Source organism: Dendrobates tinctorius, unplaced genomic scaffold (genome assembly GCF_039654945.1).
Source record: "Dendrobates tinctorius isolate UK_male_01 unplaced genomic scaffold, ASM3965494v1 ptg000159l, whole genome shotgun sequence".
Taxonomy (NCBI): Eukaryota; Metazoa; Chordata; class Amphibia; order Anura; family Dendrobatidae; genus Dendrobates; species Dendrobates tinctorius.
The window spans coordinates 18,012,125-18,033,805 of record NW_027361826.1 but is presented as its reverse complement, the minus strand read 5'-3'; the positions used below and the strand labels follow the sequence as shown (position 1 = coordinate 18,033,805).

The 21,681-nt window shown below is 41.8% G+C and overlaps 1 protein-coding gene across 2 annotated transcripts in view; it reads right to left on the bottom strand.

Annotated features, from left to right (window-relative positions):
* Window positions 1-20,349, bottom strand: part of GRAP2 (GRB2 related adaptor protein 2) — a 311,259-nt gene extending 290,910 nt beyond the window's left edge. The window contains exon 1 of one of the 2 annotated variants that reach the window (XM_073549594.1): window positions 20,206-20,349. The gene's annotated coding sequence lies outside the window, so the exon portion shown is untranslated. Of the gene's footprint in view, window positions 1-19,834; window positions 19,973-20,205 lie in introns of those variants that run through there. The other variant, XM_073549593.1, reaches the window with a different exon arrangement.
* Window positions 20,350-21,681: the final 1,332 nt, after the last annotated feature.

The following is a 21,681-nucleotide window of genomic DNA, read 5'->3' as shown; positions in this document are numbered from 1 at the left end:
GACAGTGAGATGATGACGCTTGTTAAAGTGGACAAGTCAGTTGTACAAGTGACTGGAAGAAGGGGTACATCTGCCGAACTTACGGACCTGACGTCTCATGTCATGATGGATGGTGGGCTGGGAGATAAGACGACTTGAGCGGACACACAGTCAGAGGGTAACTGGAGGGTTCACTCGGATGATCGGGGTGACTAAGTCTCTGGGGGTGACTGTGGCTCTGAAAGAGAAAGGGAGCAAAGACTAGAAGAGTTAGAGAAGGAAGTCTCCGAGCTCAAAGATCACCTGGCATCGTGGCAAGGTCTGAATAAGGCCGGTTTCACACTAGCGCATTTTCAACGCGCGCACGGCCGGGGGTAGCTCCGCCCCCGATCCGGCTCTCTGCCCGGCATGCCCGCCCCTTCCTTGTAGCGCCGCCTCCTAGCGGACAGCGGCGCCTGCGATCGGCGCACCCTATCTTTAGCATAGGGTGCGCCGATCGTGCGCAGGCCGTGCGCTAGTTGCGCTTTGACCTGCGCTGCGCACTTATGACGGTGCGCCGTGCGCGCCAAAATCCGAAAAGTTCGATTTTGGCGCGCACGGCGCACCGTCAAAAGTGCGCAGCGCAGGTCAAAGCGCAACTAGCGCACGGCCTGCGCACGATCGGCGCACCCTATGCTAAAGATAGGGTGCGCCGATCGCAGGCGCCGCTGTCCGCTAGGAGGCGGGGCTACAAGGAAGGGGCGGGCACGCCGGGCAGAGAGCCGGATCGGGGGCGGAGCTACCCCCGGCCGTGCGCGCGTTGAAAATGCGCTAATGTGAAACCGGCCTTAGTCCCTCAGAGAAGAAGTAGGAGTACTCATAGAAACTGTAAGAGGTCTTCTGCGGGAGAAGAAATGGGACGAAGACTCACAGCAGTCAGGCCTGAGTGAGGAACAGAGTGAAGACAAGAAGAAACTGGAAAGTATGGAAGCAGAGATGATTTGTTTGCAGGAGGAGCTTGCTGCTGCATAGCGTGCTAAAAGGCAAGCACAGCAGGAAAGAGATGAACTGGCCGATGTAATTGCCAACAACAGTGGTAAAGGTGCTCTGGCTTTGGAAGAAAAGAGGCGTTTTGTTATGAATGGATCACCGAGGAGGATAGCAGGCCCAAGCTAAGCCACACAAAACCAGAGAGGTTGGTAACTAAGCGGATGCAGACCCCTGATCCTGTCCACACAACTAGTAGTAGCCGTGGAGCGTACCTACGATGATCCTAGATGCCTCAGCACAGCCAGAGAGCTAACTAAGCCTAAAGCAAGAAAGGGGAAATCTAAACTGCCTCGGAGCAGACCCCAAAGGGATAGATAGCCCCCAAACATATATTGTCGGTGAGACAAGATGAAAACACAAACGCAGGCAGAAAAATAGACTGAGCAAACGATGGGGCCCACACTGACTAGACAGGACAGGAAAGGAGAGACACTGTCTGCAATCACGCAAAAAAACCCTGCAAAAAGTCCAACACGTCTGATGCACAAAAAACTCAAGTCGCACGACTTCGCCCCCCACTAATCAGCACTCTGGTATATTCTGAAAGCAAAGCAAAAAGAGACCAATATAAAGGGGATAAAACAAACTGGCACATGCAGTAACATATGGGAGGTGATTCAGCACAGCCCCAGCCGGAGCTAGCTGACCCACACCAAGCAGAGATAAACAAAACCAGATCAAATGCAAACAGAACAGCAAATGAACCACTTAGCTGAACATGCAGGGAAAGAGCAGGAGACATCAGACCTAAGGAGGCACAAGAAGAAAATCACCAGCAGGGATAGAGGGAGTCAGCTGTCTTAAATCCCAATCAGAAACCCCAGATCTCCAATCGTCTTCCTCATTATCAGGTGGCAAGCCTCTGTCAATCAGATCAGCTCCACTACCTCCAGTAACCACCAGAGGGAGCCCAGAAAGAGAACTCTCAATCTGTCCAGCTCCATTACCTTCAGTAATAACCAGAGGGAGGCCAGAGAGAGAATTCACAACAGCGTTTAGAGTCTCGCCAATGCGAGCTTGAAGAAGAATTGGAGGAAGAACAAGGCAACGTTGAATTAGCCAATGACAGGCTGAGAAAGGCCACACTTCAGGGTGACCAGATGAATACTGATCTGAATGTAGAACGTAGTAATGCTCAGAAGAATGAGAATGCCAGTCAGCAATTAGATCGCCAGAATAAGGAGTTAAAAGCAAAGGTTGCACAACTGGAGGAACAACTTGATGCTGAAACTAAAAAGCGATTATCTGCAAGCAAACAAGTACGGCATACAGACAAAAAACTGAAGGATGTACTAATGCAAATGGATGATGAAAGGTGTTATTCTGAGCAGTACAAAGACCTGGCGGAGGGAAATAATGTTTGTCTGAAACAGCTGAAGCGCCAGGTGGAAGACGCAGAGAAAGAGGCTCAACGTGCCAATACATTGCAGCGTAGATTACAGCGTGAACTGGAGGATGCTACAGAGACAGCAGATGCAATGTACCATGAGGTTAATGCACTGAAAAGCAAACTTAGACATAGTGATGTACCATTCGTTACAAGATGCATAGGCAGAAAAGAAGTTGACGGAGCGCACTGTAGAAGTAACTGTAACTAAACAGTGTCTGATGATGCAGACAGACTGTGACTGGAGGGCCAAATCCCAAGACCGATATTCTGACCACTGGGGGCGGGGGAGGCCTAACGTAGAGATGAGGCCATATGACAGACAAAACGGATGGAGACAGTTCTCTCGACCTGTTGGGCAAGGTGACATGGGTGCCCGTTCTCGAGATCCCTGGGTGATGTTGTGTTCAACTCCACAAGCTTGAACAGAGGGGGAGGTATGTGGTGTATTGACCATTTTGTTCGCTAGGGGGCGCTGTGTGGGTGTCCCAGGATGGGTGGATAGCCATGTCCAGAGTGGTAATAGGAGCAGGGTCCTAAATGACCATTATGTATCACTAGGTGGGTGGCCTTGGGATGAAGGCTTGATTATGTGCTGATCAGCAGAGCTGATGTTTTGTTCCAATGTATTAGGGAGAAGTCTTCAGGTGATTAGTGAGGCGGGCGGTATCAATCACCAACAAACCCACCCAGGGGCAGGTGTCTAAAATGCCCATAGTAAAGTATGTGTATGAATGGTTGAAGGACCTGTGGTGAGGTCATAGCCATGTGATCCGGTGGGCGTGGCTACGGACCATATAAGGTGACCAGGGTAGGTCACATGAGTGAATGCTTGGACCCGGTTGGTCCGTATGGAAGGTCTCGTCTGGCTGACGTGTCTGCCTTCCTGAATGCATGTGTGTATCATGGCTGCACGTGTCTGAGAGTTCCCAGGAGAGGGAATGAACATCTGCACTGAGAAGCAACTATGAGGTAACCCGGACAGGGGAAATAACTGTGAGGCTAGAGAGCCTGCGTACCGGACATAGAAAAGCCTGTTTGACCACAGGATTAACAGAGTGGAGCTCTGTCATGGACGCTATGCTGATCTGATATGAACTTTCTTTTGCTGTTGATGGTTTATGCAGCATAATAAACTGAATGGACTGAGTTATGTTGAGAAACCTGTGCCGGACCTGATTTATCGGCTGCCTAGCAAGTATCCCCTACCAAGCGCTACCTTACAATATAAATATATACACACACACTTATATGGTATCTATATAGATATATACTGTATATACATCATTTACAAACAATAAAGTAAAACAAGCTGTCGTGCATACCATATGTTGCCAAATAATCATGGTTTTAGAACAAGTGCCTAGTGATAATTATAGATAAAGCTGCCATTTAATCCAGTCTTACTGTACACAATCTAGTATTTCAGAGCTAAAAAGTAAAAAAGGGTATTAATGAAGAGCTGCAGGTTGTAGAGATTATTTGAATAAGGCCGGGATCACACATGCAAGGAATACGGCCAAGTCTCGCATGTTAATACCCGGCACTGCCTCCAGCACTCGGATCGGAGCATGCGGCCGCATAGCAATAGATGAAGCCGCACGCTCCGCTCCTGAGTGCCATCAGCAGTTCCGGGTATTAACATGTGAGACTCGGCTGCATTCCTTGCATTTGCGATCCCGGCCTAAACCTGCAAATTTCTATAATAAAACCAAATCAGAAGAACTGTGCTTGGTAAATTGTTTAATTAGATAAATTACTTCCATGCAATAGCAGTACAGGGAGGTTAGTAATAATACACAATAATCTTAATTATCCCATGAAGCTATTCCAATGTTTAGTTATTAAAGAGTGCAAATGATTTAATTTAAGTAGGATTAGTCACTGTGCTATCTTTCTAACTGAAGCTGGAATTCTACATGCAGTCAAGATGTTTCCGGTGTTCATCTCCTGCTTATGTGGCATCCCATGGCCTGAACTCATTGTTATATCCATGACTATGAACTATGTGATATCACATATAACATCATTTATCTGCACTGTTCTCTAATTCTCACCTCTCTGTGAGAGGGATCATGTTTCTCATGCTGGGCAGCAATGTCTAGAGAATAGGGGAACAGAATAGCTGTGAGCGGCAGCCAGAGCCATAGTCATGTCCTGAAAAGGTGTCTGCTTTAGCGCACCCTGACCACCCGCACCACATACACAGTCTCACTGTCTCACTTGCCTGGTCCTCAGAGGCCTCCCTTAGTCGCAGAGAAACTTCTTCCTTCATTTTAGAATATAAAGAGACAGAGTCCAGTTCCAACTTCAAACGAACAATTTTACTTGTATCTGTCACGTGCCCCGTCCTGTGTGACACGGCCAGCAGGCCGGTAACTAATACAACAGGACACGGCACGTGTAATTGTCCAGTGTGACGCGGCTCGCAGGCCGGTAACTAATACAACAAGGCAAAGGGGATAGGGAAACATTTACAACGGAGGGCCCTGCGATAGGGAACGTGGAGACCTCCTGCACTCCCCTGAGTCACTGTCCCTAGCACTCCTAACGTTCCCTATGCCGGTTCCGAATCGGGCGCCGCTCAGGAACCTGTAGCCCTGGCACACCCTACACCTATCCCTTGCTAGGGAGCTGGTTGGCGCAGGCACTGGCCCCATCGCTGAACTAACAACATGAGGAAAAGTGACAAACAGGGAAACACTTAGCTTTGCTCTGATGCACTTGCTCCTGGCAACAGAGTCCAAACCCTGAGTGCATCTTCCTCCCACCGTGTCCAACACCTAGGTGCAGCTTTACAGCAACAGTGTCCAGCACTGAGTGCCGCCTTGGAGCAACAGAGTCCAGCACCTGAGTGCAGCTGTCCAGCAACCAAGTCCAGAAAACTGAGTGCAGCTCTCAGTAACAGAGTCCAGCAAACTGAGTGCAGCTCTACACCATAGCTGCCACTCCACCAAGCTTTGCAGGAATTCTTCACTGACACCATAGCTGCCACTCCACCATGCTTTGCAGGAACTCCTCGCTGACACCATAGCTGCCACTCCAGGACTCTGAATGAGCCACCCTGGACTCTCCAGCTCCCCATCCAGCTCCTTCCTTCACCCAGGATGGTTGGAAAGCCCAACAATAATAATGTCACTAACGTGAGTGAGCACTACTGACACATCTTTATAGAGCAAACACACCTGTTAGTGATTCCCGTGCAATTACTCTAACCACCACCGGGGGCAAACTATCTCTAAAAACACCAGTGCAATGACCATACTGGCCACCGGGGCACAAATATCTCTAAGCACAAGTGCAATGACCATACTGGCCACCGGGGACAAAACCAACCCTGAGCAAAACAGCTCACAGGAAAAAAAGGTTACTTATGCATTTAATCTGTCAGATCCACCCTGGATCATGACAGTATCCATACACAGTACGTCAAGATCAGTTACAGCATTGACATGGAATTCCACACAGTTCACATCCTTCACTTTCCCTGTTCTCATCCTCACGTCTCTGGGTATGCTCCCGGGTCGGACCGTCTCGCTCGGTACCGCATCGTCCTCCCTGTCTGGCCTAACTACATTTAGGAGTTCCCCTATCTGTTTCACCCCAGACATAAGGGCATCTGCCCACGTAGTAAGCTGCCACATCTTGGAACAACCTGCCATACTATTCTGCTGTGACTTCTGCTGTAGCTTCTCCTGTAGCTTTTCTATAGCTTCTGTCCACTACAGACCCTGGATGTCTGAGCCCTTCTTTGTTAACGTTATGTTGTCAGTGTGCTGTCCCAGACTCTAAAGCCCGACCAGCCTTTATGGGCTCCCTGGTCCTACTGCCTACAATAAGGAAATGTTCCTAGCTTACCCAAAGTGGCCCCTCCTATCTTAACTATATATCCCAATGTTCCCCATCTAGTGTCCTAATTGAGGTACTGCACTCTCTTTACCTAAGTAACAGTATACATTCAACAGCACATGATTAAAAACACTATATACAGAGAAAGAGTAACATATTCAGAACCGGGACGAGTAATAATAGCGTCCCTGTAACCCCTTTACATAGCAATGTGTCTTTAGCAGATCTGTCTTCTGTATGATTAATTATACTTCTACCTCATAACTTGTAATTTTGAGGCTTACTGGCAGCCGCAAGTAAAGTCAATGTATGTGAGAAGGGAGAACAATCATGGGAACTGTAGTTCTTCACATTGACAATCCCAAACACTACATTCTCTTTTTCTTTCCTTTTTTTCTTAACCATCTCAACAATATGTAAAGCCTTAGCATATGTTCACACGTTGCATTTTTGTATCCTTTTTCCAGCAGCTAAAACCTGCTTTCTTGGCAGTAAATATGCTGCTCTCAATATACCCATTTTTCAGCGTTTTTGCATTTTTTTTGTGTGTGGATTACTTGTGGGAGTTTTAGAAAGATAACGAGGTCCAGTACTAACGTGAGTGTTGGAAAGCTTTGTCTTTCTACTTGTATCTCCTTCACGAGCACCATGCTGAAACACGGAGTGCCGACCATTTTGCCCTTTTCTTACTTGCTTGATTTGTCTACAGCGTATGATTAAAACAGTTAATTTTATTCACAAAAGACACTACAAATATGCCAAGTTACATTCCTGCAGGGTTTTTGCACTCTCTATGGGTGAAAAAAACGTTGTAAAAATGCTGAAAGAACTTTGGTCAGTAAAATAAAAACAAGCGTATGCAAGCGATTTCTGAAATCTCATAGTTTTGCTGGCAGTGTAAAACGCAGCTTTCAATTTGCATAAGAAACACTGCTAAAAAATTTGCATAAAAAATGCAACGTGTGAACGTAGCCTTACTGTTCCAATTTTCTGTTGACATGGTCATGCAATGGCTCTTTTTGGTGGGAAAAGTTGCATTTTTCACATCTTCGTTTTGGGGTATGTGCGGTATATTATATTGAACAAAATTTCTAAAACTTTTTAAAGAGAAAGTAAAAGAAAACCTGCAATATTTTTTATACTGTCAAATTCCTTTTACTCTGCAGATTCATTCGATTACCATCATAACAATATTAGATAACTTTTTATTTTACTATTGTTTTTGTGTCTCCATATTCCGAGAGCCACAGCTCTTTTCTTTATTTTTATTGACAATTCTGTTCGAGGACTTCTCATTTGCAAGAGGAGTTGTTGATTTTTCCTGTATCACATATCACACCGCTGTACATATGATATATTAATAACTTCTATTTTTTTTAAGGCAAAATAAACAATAAACATCTATTCCGTCATTGTTTTTTTTTAACAGCATTCACTATGTAATACTAATGATGTAACTTTGTTCTGTAGGCTAATAAAATGACAGTGATTCCAAATTTATATAGTTTCTGTGACGCTAGTCACTACTCACGGACAAGCTGTGAGGGTGGGTAGTTAAGACGTCTGGGGTTAGAAACCAAAAGGGATTGTTATAAACAAAGGAATAAGGCAAAGGCATAGTCAGGTAACAGTCCAAGGTCAGAATTCCGGGAAGGAAGCGGATCAAGACAAAAGGGCAAGGCAAATGGATGGTCAAAGGCAAGTCCAAGGTCGGGCAGCAAAGATCAAATACAGGAACACAGAGAACAGAGTAATGGCGTACCACTTGATAAAAACTACAACTGCCACTACTTGGAGGAAGAGAGACAGCTAAATAGCTAGGTAATCACTCGAATAGCAGACATATGGAGGAAGCCCTGGCACATCCCAGCCCTGATGGGATGGCTGAACTGTCACTCAACATACTGACAGTCAAGCACTTGTCCAATATTGGGTGGCTGAACGGTCACTCACTGTTTCCAGAGACACCTAAAGGGGAATCGTGACACTTTCCTATATTTTACTATATTTGCATAATAAAATACCTTTTATATATATGATTTTTTTTATAATATCTTATTACATTTTTTGGAAGCTCAGGTGCCTAAAAACATCAATTTTGAACCAATTATGTGTAGAATTTTAACTTTTTTAACAAAGACCTGAAAAAGAAAACTGGTTGATTTTTTTTTTTGCCCTTCTTGGTTTTTTTTATAAATTCTTTTGTGAAATGTCATGTTTTAGCCTCAGTAGGGGACCTGAATGTCTGATCCTCTGATCGCTGACAATTCGTTGCCAAACTTCTGTATTGCAGTATTATTTACCCTTCAATAGAAAACTGTCAGAGACCTCTGGGCTGACCGAAGAAGCCACTTCATCAAACCACCTGCTATGGTCATTATTGACTGTGACATTCAAGGGATTCATAGTAACATAGTAACATAGTTAGTAAGGCCGAAAAAAGACATTAGTCCATCCAGTTCAGCCTATAAAATTCTGTCAGAATAAATCCCCGAGATCTACGTCCTTCTAAAGAACCTAACAATATATACCATTATGGACGTAGCCAAACTTCAATTTTGCACTTTTGTTTACTCCTCTTTTATTTTTCCGTCAACCTAGAGCTTGTTTTAACGGAACGAGTTGCAGTTTTGAATGAAACCTTTCATTTTACCATAAAAAGTACTGAAAATTGTTGAAATAAAGTCAAAGTGAGGTTAAATGATTAAAAAAAAATAAAACATAATTTTGCCATAGTTTTCATGGTTTTGTTTTTCCAGCATTCATACTTTATTAAAAAATACCTGGGCGCACAGTTCTTCATGCCAGTACGATAATGGCTATATCAATATTATATTTATTTTTATTATTTTATTGGCGTAAAACATTCTTAAAACAAATTAATAGACATCGGCATATTGTGGATTTGAAGCATTCACCGCAGTTCAGTTTACGCTGTGTAAAGTAAAAGAAAACACAGTGGGCATAAGATTTCTATAAGGCTTTGTTCCCAAATTATTTTTGGTCAGTGTTTTATGCTAAATATTTTCAATAAAGAAGCAAATAACCTATTTTACTTAATGGGTGCACAAATGGTGTAGACAACATGCAACATCAGAAGCTCATCGTGGGAACCTAGCCTACAGCAGTAAAAATATGTAGCTTCAAAAATGTTCATCGTGGGAACTTAGTCTAACTTTGTTTTTGATGTGGAAAATGAGGGAGCATTGGGTGATTATAACTTTCTTTTTGTTGGCAAATCTGCATGAAAAAAACCACTTCTGAAAGAGGTGAAATGTGCTTCATTTGTAAAAAAAAGAAGCAAATTCATTAAAAAAGCCCATAGCAAACCGCTACAGTTTTCTCACATGCTGGAATTAATTCAGTTGGCACCTCACCTCAGCCATAGTGTCTCTATATACCTCTCTGGCCATGTTCACACACAGTATAAAAACTGCATTATTTTCTGGTATAATATTTGTTTGTGCAGAAAATTTGCAGTCAACAATAGCAAAGCGGAGGTGACCATGAAAACTCGTGCCCACTGTGTTAAACTGTGCATTTTTGATTTTCCCAATGGGCTTCTATGGGGAGCCTGGAAAAATGCAACTGCTTTAACATGGCCTAAGCTAACCAGCCAAACAAAACATAGGGGTTTTGGTGAAGTTTGGGGAAGTATACTGAAATTACAACACACGACCACAGCTTTCACAATCTTTTAAGTGAATTCCCTTTCAGTAAACTTAGTCAAAATATTAGGCACAGGAAGGATGGGAGGAGGATAATCACTTTGGGCTGACCATTCCTGCCAGTGTCAACACTGTTACTGCCTCTTTCTTTTTCCCTTACATCTCTATCTATCTATCTATCTATCTATCTATCTATCTATCTATCTATCTATCTATCTACAGTATCTAGAATCTACAGGTGCTTCTCACAAAATTAGAATATCATCAAAAAGTTAATTGATTTCAGTTCTTCAAAACAAAAAGTGAAACTCATATATTATATAGAGTCATTACAAACAGAGTGATCTATTTCAAGTATTTATTTCTGTTAATGTTGATGATTATGGCTTACAGCCAATGAAAACCCAAAAGTCATTATCTCAGTAAATTAGAATAATCAACAAAAACACCTGCAAAGGCTTCCTAAGCGTTTAATAAGGTCCCTTAGTCTGTTTCAGTAGGCTCCACAATCATGGGGAAGACTGCTGACTTGACAGATGTCCAGAAGGCAGTCATTGACTCACTTTACAAGGAGGGTAAGCCAAAAAAGGTCATTGGTAAAGAAGCTGGCTGTTCACAGAGTGCTGCATTCAAGCATACAGTGAGTATGGAAAGTATTCAGACCCCTTTAAATTTTTCACTGTTTGTTTCATTGCAGCCATTTGGTAAATTCAAAAAAGTTCTTTTTTTTTTTCATTCATGTACACTCTGCAGCCCATCTTTTAGAAGTTTTTGCAAATTTATCAAAAAAGAAAAACTGAAATATCACATGGTCATAAGTATTCAGACCCTTTGCTCAGTATTGAGTAGAAGCACCCTTTTGAGCTAGTACAGCCGTGAGTCTTCTTGGGAATTATGTTTTTCACACCTGGATTTGGGGATCCTCTGCCATTCTTCCTTGCAGATCCTCTCCAGTTCCGTCAGGTTGGATGCTGACCGTTGGTGGACAGCCATTTTCAGGTCTCTCCAGAGATGCTCAATTGGGTCTAGGTCAGGGCTCTGGCTGGGCCAGTCAAGAATGGTCACAGAGTTGTTCTGAAGCCACTCCTTTGTTATTTTAGCTGTGTGCTTAGAGTCATTGTCTTGTTGGAAGGTGAACCTTCGGCCAAGTCTGAGGTCCTGAGCTCTCTGGACCTCAGACTATCTATCTATCTATCTATCTATCTATCTATCTATCTATCTATCTATCTATCTATCTATCTATCTATCTCATCACCAATGTGACACCTGCTGCAATGAGTTTGGTCTTGTAATCAGATAATGGGGATATTTCGTGTGGTACATGTTTGAAAGGAAACTCTGGTTAATGTCAGAGATGCAGGTGTTTGATTATTTAGTGTAAAATTCCATCAATCTCTTCTATGAAATAAAATTACAAGATCTTTACATTTAGTACTTAAAAAAAAAAAAGTAACAAAGTTCAAGTAAATGAGAAACAAATGTTACATCCTTCTGTCTTCCATTGAATTTTCCAATTGGAGCCTTACCAGAACATTACCTCTACACATATTGGACTGCTGTTTATTGTGGGCACTCAGGTGTGTTATCCAGAAATATAGTGCATGGGCTTCAAGACTCAAGAGCAATGCTGTTCTGGCCAGCAAAAGTCGTATGTATAGTTAATAGTGATCAGTGCGTATACTCGTTGCTCGGGTGATCCCCGAGTATTTTAGCGTGCTCGGAGATTTAGTTTTCGTCGTCTCAGCTGCATGATTTGCGACTTGTAGACAGGCTGAATACATGTGGGGATTCCCTAGCAAACAGGCATCCACACATGTATTCAGGCTGTCTAGCAGCCGCAAATCATGCAGATGAGACGACGAAAACTAAATCTCCGAGCACGCCAAAATACTCGGAGGACACCCGAGCCAAGCAACGAGTATACTCGCACATCACTAATAGTGAAGCTAATAGACAGAGGAATGTAACTCGAATGTTCTCCCATATATAACTGCTACACTTTTCTGCTGATTTCCTTATTCCTTCACACTTTTACAAACATCATGTAATAGTATGCCGGGGTATTCCATGCACCACCACATATGATTATTGCACTGTGATGGCATGGATATAAGCTGTGCCCACAATGTAAGTGGTGGATGTCAGCTGTATTGGCCTCTATTGGTGATCACTGATAACTTAGATCTTAGGCCATGTGCAGTGCACACATTGAATATTTGGTCAGTTTTTTACCCCAGTATTTGTAAGCCAAAACCTGGAGAGGAATGGTCAGAGGAAATAGAAACCCGTCACCACTTCTGTATTTATCTCCCACTCCTGGTTTTGGCTTACACATACTGGGGTAAAAAAACTCATCAAAAACCTATCAATGCCCCCGTGAACAATTGATAAAAGAGCCATGCATGTGAGCAGATGGTCCTCTACCCAATTTTATTCAACTGTTATACACATCACAGTGATCTGACTGCAAAACCCCCAAAATTTAGAAATTCAATTTACATGCAATTTCCCATTGTAATCTTATTGATTAAACACAAAGATAGAGAGAAGGCTAATAAGCAGAAAAAAAAAAAATATATATACTGTATATATATTGGGTAGATAGATATATAGATTTTATTAAGACGTATTTACAGTAGGGGGACATGACAGGTTCCCTTTAACCCCTTAGCGACAGAGCCAGTTTGCAGCTTAATGACCAGGCCAATTTTTACAATTCTGACCACTGTCCCTTTATGAGGTTATAACTCTGGAACGCTTTAATGGATCCCGCTGATTCTGAGTTTGCTTTTTCGTGACATATTGTACTTCATGTTAGTGGTAAAATTTCTTCGATAAGTCTTGTGTTTATTTATGAAAAAAATGGAAATTTGGCAAAAATTTTGAAAATTTTGCAATTTTAAAACTTTAAATTTTTATGCCCTTAAATCAGAGAGATGTGTCACAAAAATTTCTTAATAAATAACATTTCCCACATGTCTACTTTACATCACCACAAATTTGGAAGCAAATTTTTTTTTGTTAGGAAGTTATAAGGGTTAAAAGTTGACCAGCGATTTCTAATTTTTACAACAAAATTTACAAAACCATTTTTTTAGGGACCACATCATATTTAAAGTCATTTTGAGGGGTGTACATGACAGAAAATACCCAAAAGTGACACCATTCTAAATACTAGACCCCTCAAGGTGCTCAAAACCACATTCAAGAAGTTTATTAACCCTTTAAGTGCTTCACAGGAACTAAAGCAATGTGGAAGGAAAAAATTAACATTTAACTTTTTTTTTGCAAAAAATTTACTTCAGAACCAATTTTTTTTATTTTCACTAGTGTTAAAAGAGAAAATCAACCACAAAATTTGTTGTACAATTTCTCCTGAATGTGCCGATAACCCATATGTGGGGGTAAACCACTTTTTCAGCACATGGCAGAGCTCGCAAGGGATGGAGCGCCGTTTGACTTTTTCAACGCAGAATTGGCTGGAATTGAGATCGGATGCCATGTTGCGTTCGGAGGGCACCTGATGTGCCTAAACAGTGGAAACCTCCAACAAATGACCCCATTTTGGAAACTAGACCCATTAAGGAACTTATCTAGATGTGTGGTGAGCACTTTGAACCTTCAAGTGCTTCACAGAAGTTTATTATGTAGAGTCGTGAAAATAAGAAATTCATTTTTTTCCATAAAAATTATCTTTTCGCCCCCAAATTTTTATTTTTACAAGGGTAACAGGAGAAATAATACCACCACAGTTATTGTGTGATTTGTCCTGAGTACGCTCATACCCCTTATGAGGGGGGGAACCACTGTTTGGGCGCATGGGAGAACTTGGAAGGGAAGGAGTGCCATTTTGGAATGCAGACTTTGATGGAATAGTCTGCGGTCGTCATGTTGTGTTTGCAGAGCCCCTGATGGGCCTAAACAGTGGAAACCCCCCACAAGTGACCCCATTTTGGAAATTAGACCACCTAAGGAACTTATCTAGATGTGTGGTGAGCACTTTCAACCCCAAGCGCATCACAGAAGTTTATAAACGCAGAGCCATGAAAATAAAGTCTTTTTTATTTCCACAAAAGTGATTTTTTTAGACCCAATTTTTAGACCCCCAAAGTTGGTAAATAGTGGAAACCCCTCAATTCTTGCTCCATCCCTAACCCCAACACACCCCTAACCCTAATCCCAACCCTAACCTTAATCCCAACCCTAATCCCTAATCCTAATTCTAACCCTAATCCTAGTTCGCCCTAACCCTAATTCTAACCCTAGCCCTAACTCGAGCCCTAACCCTAGCCCTAGACCTAACCCTAGTCCAACCCTGACCCTAGCCCTAACCTAACCCTAACCCTAGCCCAACCCTAACCCTAGCCTAACCCTAGCCCTAACCCTAGCCCAACCCTAACCCTAGCCCAACCCTAACCCTAGCCCAAGCCCTAACCCTAACCCTAATGGAAAACTGAAAAAAAAAATATTTTCTTTATTTCGTTATGTTGGCCTAACTAAGGGGGTGATAAATGGGGGGGATTATGTACTATTTTGTTTATTTTGATCACGATGATAGTTTGTCATCGTGATCAAAATGAATGAATGGAATCTGCCAGCCGAAGCCAGCAGATTCCCGGCGGGCGCACTGCGCATGCACCCTCCATTTTCCCCGGATCCAAGATGTCGGCGCCCACCTGAGGACGTCGGCGGGATGCAGGACCATCGGGAGGAGACAGAGGACCACGGAGAGGTACCGAGGGGGACCGGGGACCCTCTTTCTTCTCTGATGTGCTATCACATCAGAGGAAAGAGAAATTAAATGTAAAATCGCGGCTTTTTTTTTTGCGGTCGCTGTTATAGGGTTAATAACGGTGATCACAAAAGCAGGGTCGGTAAAAACCGACCAATTCATGTTCTCTGGGGTCTCGGCTACCCCCGGCAGCTGAAACCCCGGAGAAAATCCGACACTGGGGGCGCTATTCACTTTCTCCACAGCGCCGTGAATAATCGGCGCTGTGGTTTTAGTACCCTTAATTACCGCCGTTAAAAGGCGTATCGGCGGTCGCTAAGGGGTTAAAGTGGGGATGTCAAACTCAAATACACAGAGGGCCAAAATTAAAAGCTTGGACAAAGTCGTGGGCCAACCTTGATATTTATTTAAAAATGTCTAGAATTGAGAGTTTTTCCTTGTCATCAAATATAATGATTATGGTAACTTTTTCGTATTGAAACAAACTTAATGGCGTTGCCTGTCTCGTGAATAAAGTACATTTTAATTAATAGATCTTAGAATAAAATATTAGAATAATATAGTATGTTATGTAAGATCAGTAAAAAGCATATGACCCAATGGCCTAATTTAAATATGTAATAACAAAGGATAAAAAAAACATTAATAATACAGGTAATCAAGTGTGATGCAAATAATAGTGCCCTCCAAACACAGTAAGATACCCCCACAGTGAATTCCTCCACAGGCATGGCATGATGGCCCTATTGTACACTCCTCCCTCAATCAATTACAGTTGGAGAATCATACTGTCATGGTGTAATAGTCACAGGATGATTCTCCAACTGTAATCTCCACACAGCCCTCCATACAGTATAATGGCTGCAAAAAGTGCTCCTTATAGTATAATGGACCTACATAGTGCTCCATACAGTATAATGGCTTCACACAGTGCTCAACACAGTGCTCAACACAGTATAATGGCTCCACACAGTGCTCCATAGAGTATAATGGGCCCACATACTGCTCCACACAGTATAATGGGACCACATAATGCTCCACACAATATAATGGGACCACATAATGCTCCATGCAGTATAATTGGCTCCCCATATTGCTCAGTACAGTATAATGGGCACTACATAGTGCTCTATACAGTATAATAGACTCACATAGCGCTCCATACAGTATAATGGGCCCATATAATGCGCCACACAGTATAATGGTCCCACATAGTACTCCACACAGTAAAATGGGCCCACATAGTGCCCCATACAATATAAAGGGCCCGCATAGTATTCCATACAGTATAATGGGACCACATAATCCTCCATACAGTATAATGGGCTTCCCATATTGCTCATTACAGTATAATGTCCACTACATAGTGCCCAATAGAGGAGAGAGAGTATATACAGTGGGCGGAAATAATTATTTGATCCCTTGCTGATTTTGTAAGTTTGCCCACTGACAAAGACATGAACAGACTATAATTTTAAGGGTCGGTTAATTTTAACATTGAAAGATACAATATCAAAAATAAAATCCAGAAAATCACATTGTATAAATTATATACATTTATTTGCATTTTGCAGTGAGAAATAAGTATTTGATCCCTCTGGCAAACAATACTTAATACTTGGTGGTAAAACCCTTGTTGGCAAGCGCAGCAGTCAGACTTTTTGTAGTTGATGATGAGGTTTGCGCACATGTCAGGAGGAATTTTGGTCCACTCCTCTTTGCAGATCATCTCTAAATCATTGAGATTTTGAGGCCGTCGCTTGACAACTCGGAGCTTCAACTCCCTCCATAAGTTTTCTATGGGATTAAGGTCTGGACACTGGCTAGTATATATTAATGCTGATAGAGGAATACATTGTCCTCACCAATCTCTAGCATGCTTAGATGTATTGGCTTACCCTGATTCGGTTACATTTGTCAGAGCCTTATGTACTCACAAACTAATAGGACAAATTATGGAAACAGATGGCCATTTCTTATTTATGGACTGTTATTTGCAAATCTCAGCGCAGCATGTTGTCCACATCATGTACTGGGGTGCTAATGTGTGAACACAGCCGAACTGTCAGCTAGTAAGATAATAGTGATGCCTTATGTGTAGATATCGAATGACTGGTTATGTCTGATCCTGCATAACCGTATAAAGGTGTTCACACACAGCTGATTATTTGCACCACACCTTTCTGTGATCGTCATAGGTGTGAATAGGGATTTGCAGCAAAAACAATTGATTATTAGTGACAAAATTTTTGCATCAGGATTCGCCATGGGTTTGCTGCAGATTTTCTGCACAGACGTGTGCAAGAAATCCACAGTATAATGTAATATATTTGCAGCCAAGCACATAAATCTTATGTAAAACTTTGCTAACAATTTCAGTTGGACATGCGGTGGAAATTTTAAAATCCACAACATATTTAATCTTTTTACTGAATTTATAGCAGATTTCATCCTTTGCAACACAAGGGTAAAATGATCTGTGACAGATCTGCAACAACCCTTCTCCGATATATAAAAGGGAGTTTCAGGCGTGGAAAATCCAACAAGTGCGGCACACGTAAATTTACCCTATAGATCGGATTTTCCTTTAGCGAATACATTACTTGGAGGATCCACGTCAGATGTCAGTGTCAGGGCTCGCTCACACTAGGGTATAAATCCATTAAGAATTCGTATTGCCAATGTTATTCTATGAGGCCGTGCAGATCTGCATATTTTTTTCTCAGCTGTATTCGGCATGAGAGAATCACAGCACAGGGACGGGAGAGGTGGAGAACAACCAAGTTTCTTCATCTTCTCCACTGACTCTCTGCGAATGACATCCGAGTGCAGTCTGATTTTTAACACGCACCCATAGACTTGAATTGACGAGTGCGACCAAATTATCGGATGCGCTTATAGCATGCTGCGATTGTTTTCTCATTCCGAATGGGCACAAGAAAAAAAATTGCAGATCTGCTCTACCTCATTGAATAACATTGATACAAGTGCAATTTGAATTTTTATAGGATCGCAATTGTCCGTTTTAATTGCTTGTGAGAGTGAACCCCAATACAGATCCGCAGTATGGACATATGATGGAAAAGGATGCATCAGCATATGATCAGTATACCAGCAGCATATGATCAGTATACCATCAGTATATGATCAGTATACCATCAGTATATGATCAGTATACCATCAGTATGTGATCAGTATGTGACCAGTATAACATTAGCATGTGATGAGTATATCATCAGTATGTGATCAGTATGTGATCAGCATACGTGATCAATATACCATCAGCATGTGATCAGTATGTGATCAGTATACCATCAACATGTGATCAGTATGTGATCAGTATACAACCAGTTTGTGATCAGCATGAGATGAGTATACCATCAACATGTGATCATTATGTGATCAGTATACCATCAACATGTGATCAGTATGTGATCAGTATACCATCAGTTTTTGCATCTGTATTTTCATTCCTTGCTTTTTTTTCTATTGGGTAAAAATGGAAAGGTTTTTGCCCATTAGAAAATAATAGTAATAAATGCAAATATGGCTGGAATCCAATACTGATGGAATACTGATCAGATACTGATGGCATCCGTATTATAAGCACTCTCCATAGACTATAATTGGCATACTTTATCAATATAACACATGATCCATTTTTTTAAAAAATATCTGCAAAAAGAAATCCCAAACATTGATTAGACATGTCCATGAAAAACAGATTAAAGCTATGTTCTCACGTGAAGAAAGAAGCTGCGTTTTACTATACCAGTAAAAGCTACGAGATTTCAGAAATCTCATGCACATGCAGCTATTTTTTCCTGACTGAATTTGACTACTGCTGTGTTTTTAAAAATCTCCATCATCTCAATTTTTTCAGTGTTTTTGCAGCGATTTTTCACCAATAGAAAGCAGTGAAAAAGTGAAAAAACGCTGCAGAGAACTCAGCACAAAATTTGTGCTGTGCTTTTGCAGCATTTTTGATAAATAAAACTAACTTTATTAACACGTACTGTAATCAAATGACACAAGTGATCCGCCTGAAAACATAACTAAAAAGGGGGGCCGTTTTATAGCAGCGTTTTTACTGCCAAGAGTGAAGGTTTTGGCTGTAGCGTAGGTATGTTGCAAACCTTGAGTATTTGCAGCAGATACATTATTATTATTTTTTTTACACATTTTTGATGTTTTTTTATGTGCATTTTTTTTACTCATTTGAATGGGTGAAAAACACTGAAAACACTGAAAGAATTGACAAGTTACAGATTTGAAAAAAACCCCCTTTTTAATGAAAAAATAAGCAGTGTGTGCATGAGATTTAAAAAATCTCACTCACTTGGCTGGTGTTGTAAAACACTATTTTTTTTTTTTTTGCAGCAAAAAAGTGGCAAAGCGCAGCATGTGAACAAATCCTTAGTACAGATGTCAGATCCGCCTTTGTGAAAGAGGCCTAATTTAATATGCAGCTAATGAGAATTGCATGAGAATTAGACCCATACAATAGGGTATATATGAATAGAAAAATTCAGGGCAATACGTATTCACTCATACAAGTCACTGAATACGGTAGTTCCTCTCTGACAATGTGTATCATCCGTCTGCATCTTCCCCTATTTTACAGCAGTTAATCCCATAATGGACCGATCAGCAGAGCATATTCATTGATTTCTATTGCCGTCTGCTTGTGTATCACTTTGTATCATTCCTATAGGATTGTGGTTATAGATTATGCGCTTTTAGAAACCAAATCTCTAGTGTTTCTTGAGCGTCCCAGTTGGTTTTATATGCAAAGTGAATGTCCTGTTAGCAATCTATGGAATATTCACCATTCACAATGCAAATTACTCTATTCTTTCACTATGTAATCAGTCAGCAGCCTGGCCAATCACAAATTGTTAAAAAAAAGTCATTTTTTACATAACCTTGAAATTTCAAAGGGGTTGTCCGACAGTAAAATATAGGGACGGACAAATCATTGGTGCAGCCGCACAGGGTCCCAAAAGGTAAAAGGGCCAGTACCACCTCCATAGAAGATGGAATTGTGCTTTATCATCATAAAGACCTGCAAAGAGCTCATATATTGTTCTTGCACAGGGACCCTTTTCTGTCTACGTCCACCAGTGGTAAAATAGTTACATATACATTTGGCATGGATTTATTAAAAATAATGAATGGAGGCATGCTTACCTTCCAGGTCCCCTATGGATCTAGCATAAGCTGCTCCGGAGATCTGCAACGACTCTGGAAGTGGTGCCTACTTCAATTTGAATTCACAAGACCGCTGCAGCCAATTACAGGTGACTAGAAGGGCGCATCATTGGCTGTTTCTCTGATGACGCACTCTTCTAGTCACCTGACCGCTACAGCCAAGTATAGACTCCTCCAGCCACCACTTCCGTACACAGGTCTGTGCTGGATCCGCAGGGGGCGCTGGAAGGTAAGTATGCCTCTGTTTATTATTTTAGATCAATCCATACCTAAAAAAATATTTTTTTTACAGTAGGAAAACCCTTTAACCCTCCCCCATTATAAATCAATGCACAGTATTTGCATCTTACCTTTACTGCTGCTAACTTATGTTTTCTGCGTTAAATCCAAGACCACATGTGCTAAGACATTGACATCGTTCCTCAGAGTCAGTTCTATCTTACTGAATGTAACTGTACTCTAAAGTTCTCCTGTGTAACATTCCCCAATATGCGCCAATCACAAGTCGTTTAAACCACACAGGAAATCTCACAGAGATCACAGCACTAAATGGTTAAGAAATAAATACAAAAGTTAGCACTTTTCTGTTCTTCCGTAATCCCCAGACACAGACACTGCACAACAGCAAAATATTCAGAGCACGAATTTTCAGAGCAAGATACGGCTGCGATCAAAATGGTTCAACCCCCTTTGCAAATAAGGTTAATTAACAAAATTTGCAAACTTTCCCTTGTTTTCAACAAACCAATCAAGCAAAAACAATTTAAACAGCTCAAGGAAACTCATATACAAGTGGATTTGCCAAATTTAACTCAAACTGGCACTTTTTAGTCACTGCTGCAGTCTCAATACTAGATATAAGAGAACCTTTTAAGGCTCGGTTCGTCTGGGGTCGGTGAACTTCACGATGTTCACCAAACAATTCACCGAATTTATCGGAACCCCATTGAGTTCAATGGTAGGCAAAACCAAACGCATTCACAGCACCTTCAGAGAAGGGGGGGTCCAAAAGCTGCCAAAACAGCTCAATTTAAGGGCAGACACGAGGAAAAGTGGCATCAAGTGACGAGGCAACATGGATGCCTGGGACAGGGCTTGGACCAGCATTTCTAGCTGAAACATTGATCAGTAAGAGGTGGATGAGTGAGAGGTGTAGGCCTGGTGCTCGGAAAGCCGTGCCAAATTCAGGCAACACACATGAAGGAGACCCAACTTGGAGTCCAAACATTTACAAAAATTAGGGGCAGAAACCTGAAAAAGTGGCATCAATTGACCCACATTAGGAACGTTATAATGGCGCAGCAGTCAGGCATGGGCCATACATGTGACAGGCTCTTTGCCAGCATTTACAGTTTTGAAATTAAGTTGAAATTAAGAGGTGGTGAGGGACCAGTGTAGGCCTGCTGTGCTAGGAGCCCTGATACCTCATGCAGCAGCTCAAACTGCTCTTCTCCCAGCCACACACAGGTGGCACAAATATAATCTTCATAGACTACTAATGTTAGAAACATTTAAGGATAGTAACACAAGTAGTTGACTGAAAACTAGGGTCAGACACCCAGAAAAGTGGCATCAATCGACTCGCAGTAGAAATTTTATAATGGCGCAGCAGTCAGGCATGGACCATGCATGAGATAAGGTCTCAGAAAGCATTTGCAGCTTCTAAATTAAGTTGAAATTGGGTGAGGGATCGATGGAGGCCTGCTGTGCTGGGAGCCTTACCAAATTCAGGCAACACACATGAAGGAAACACAACTTAGAGTCCAAGAATTTCCAAAAATTAGAGTCAGACACCATGAAAAGTGACATGAATTGACCCACATTAG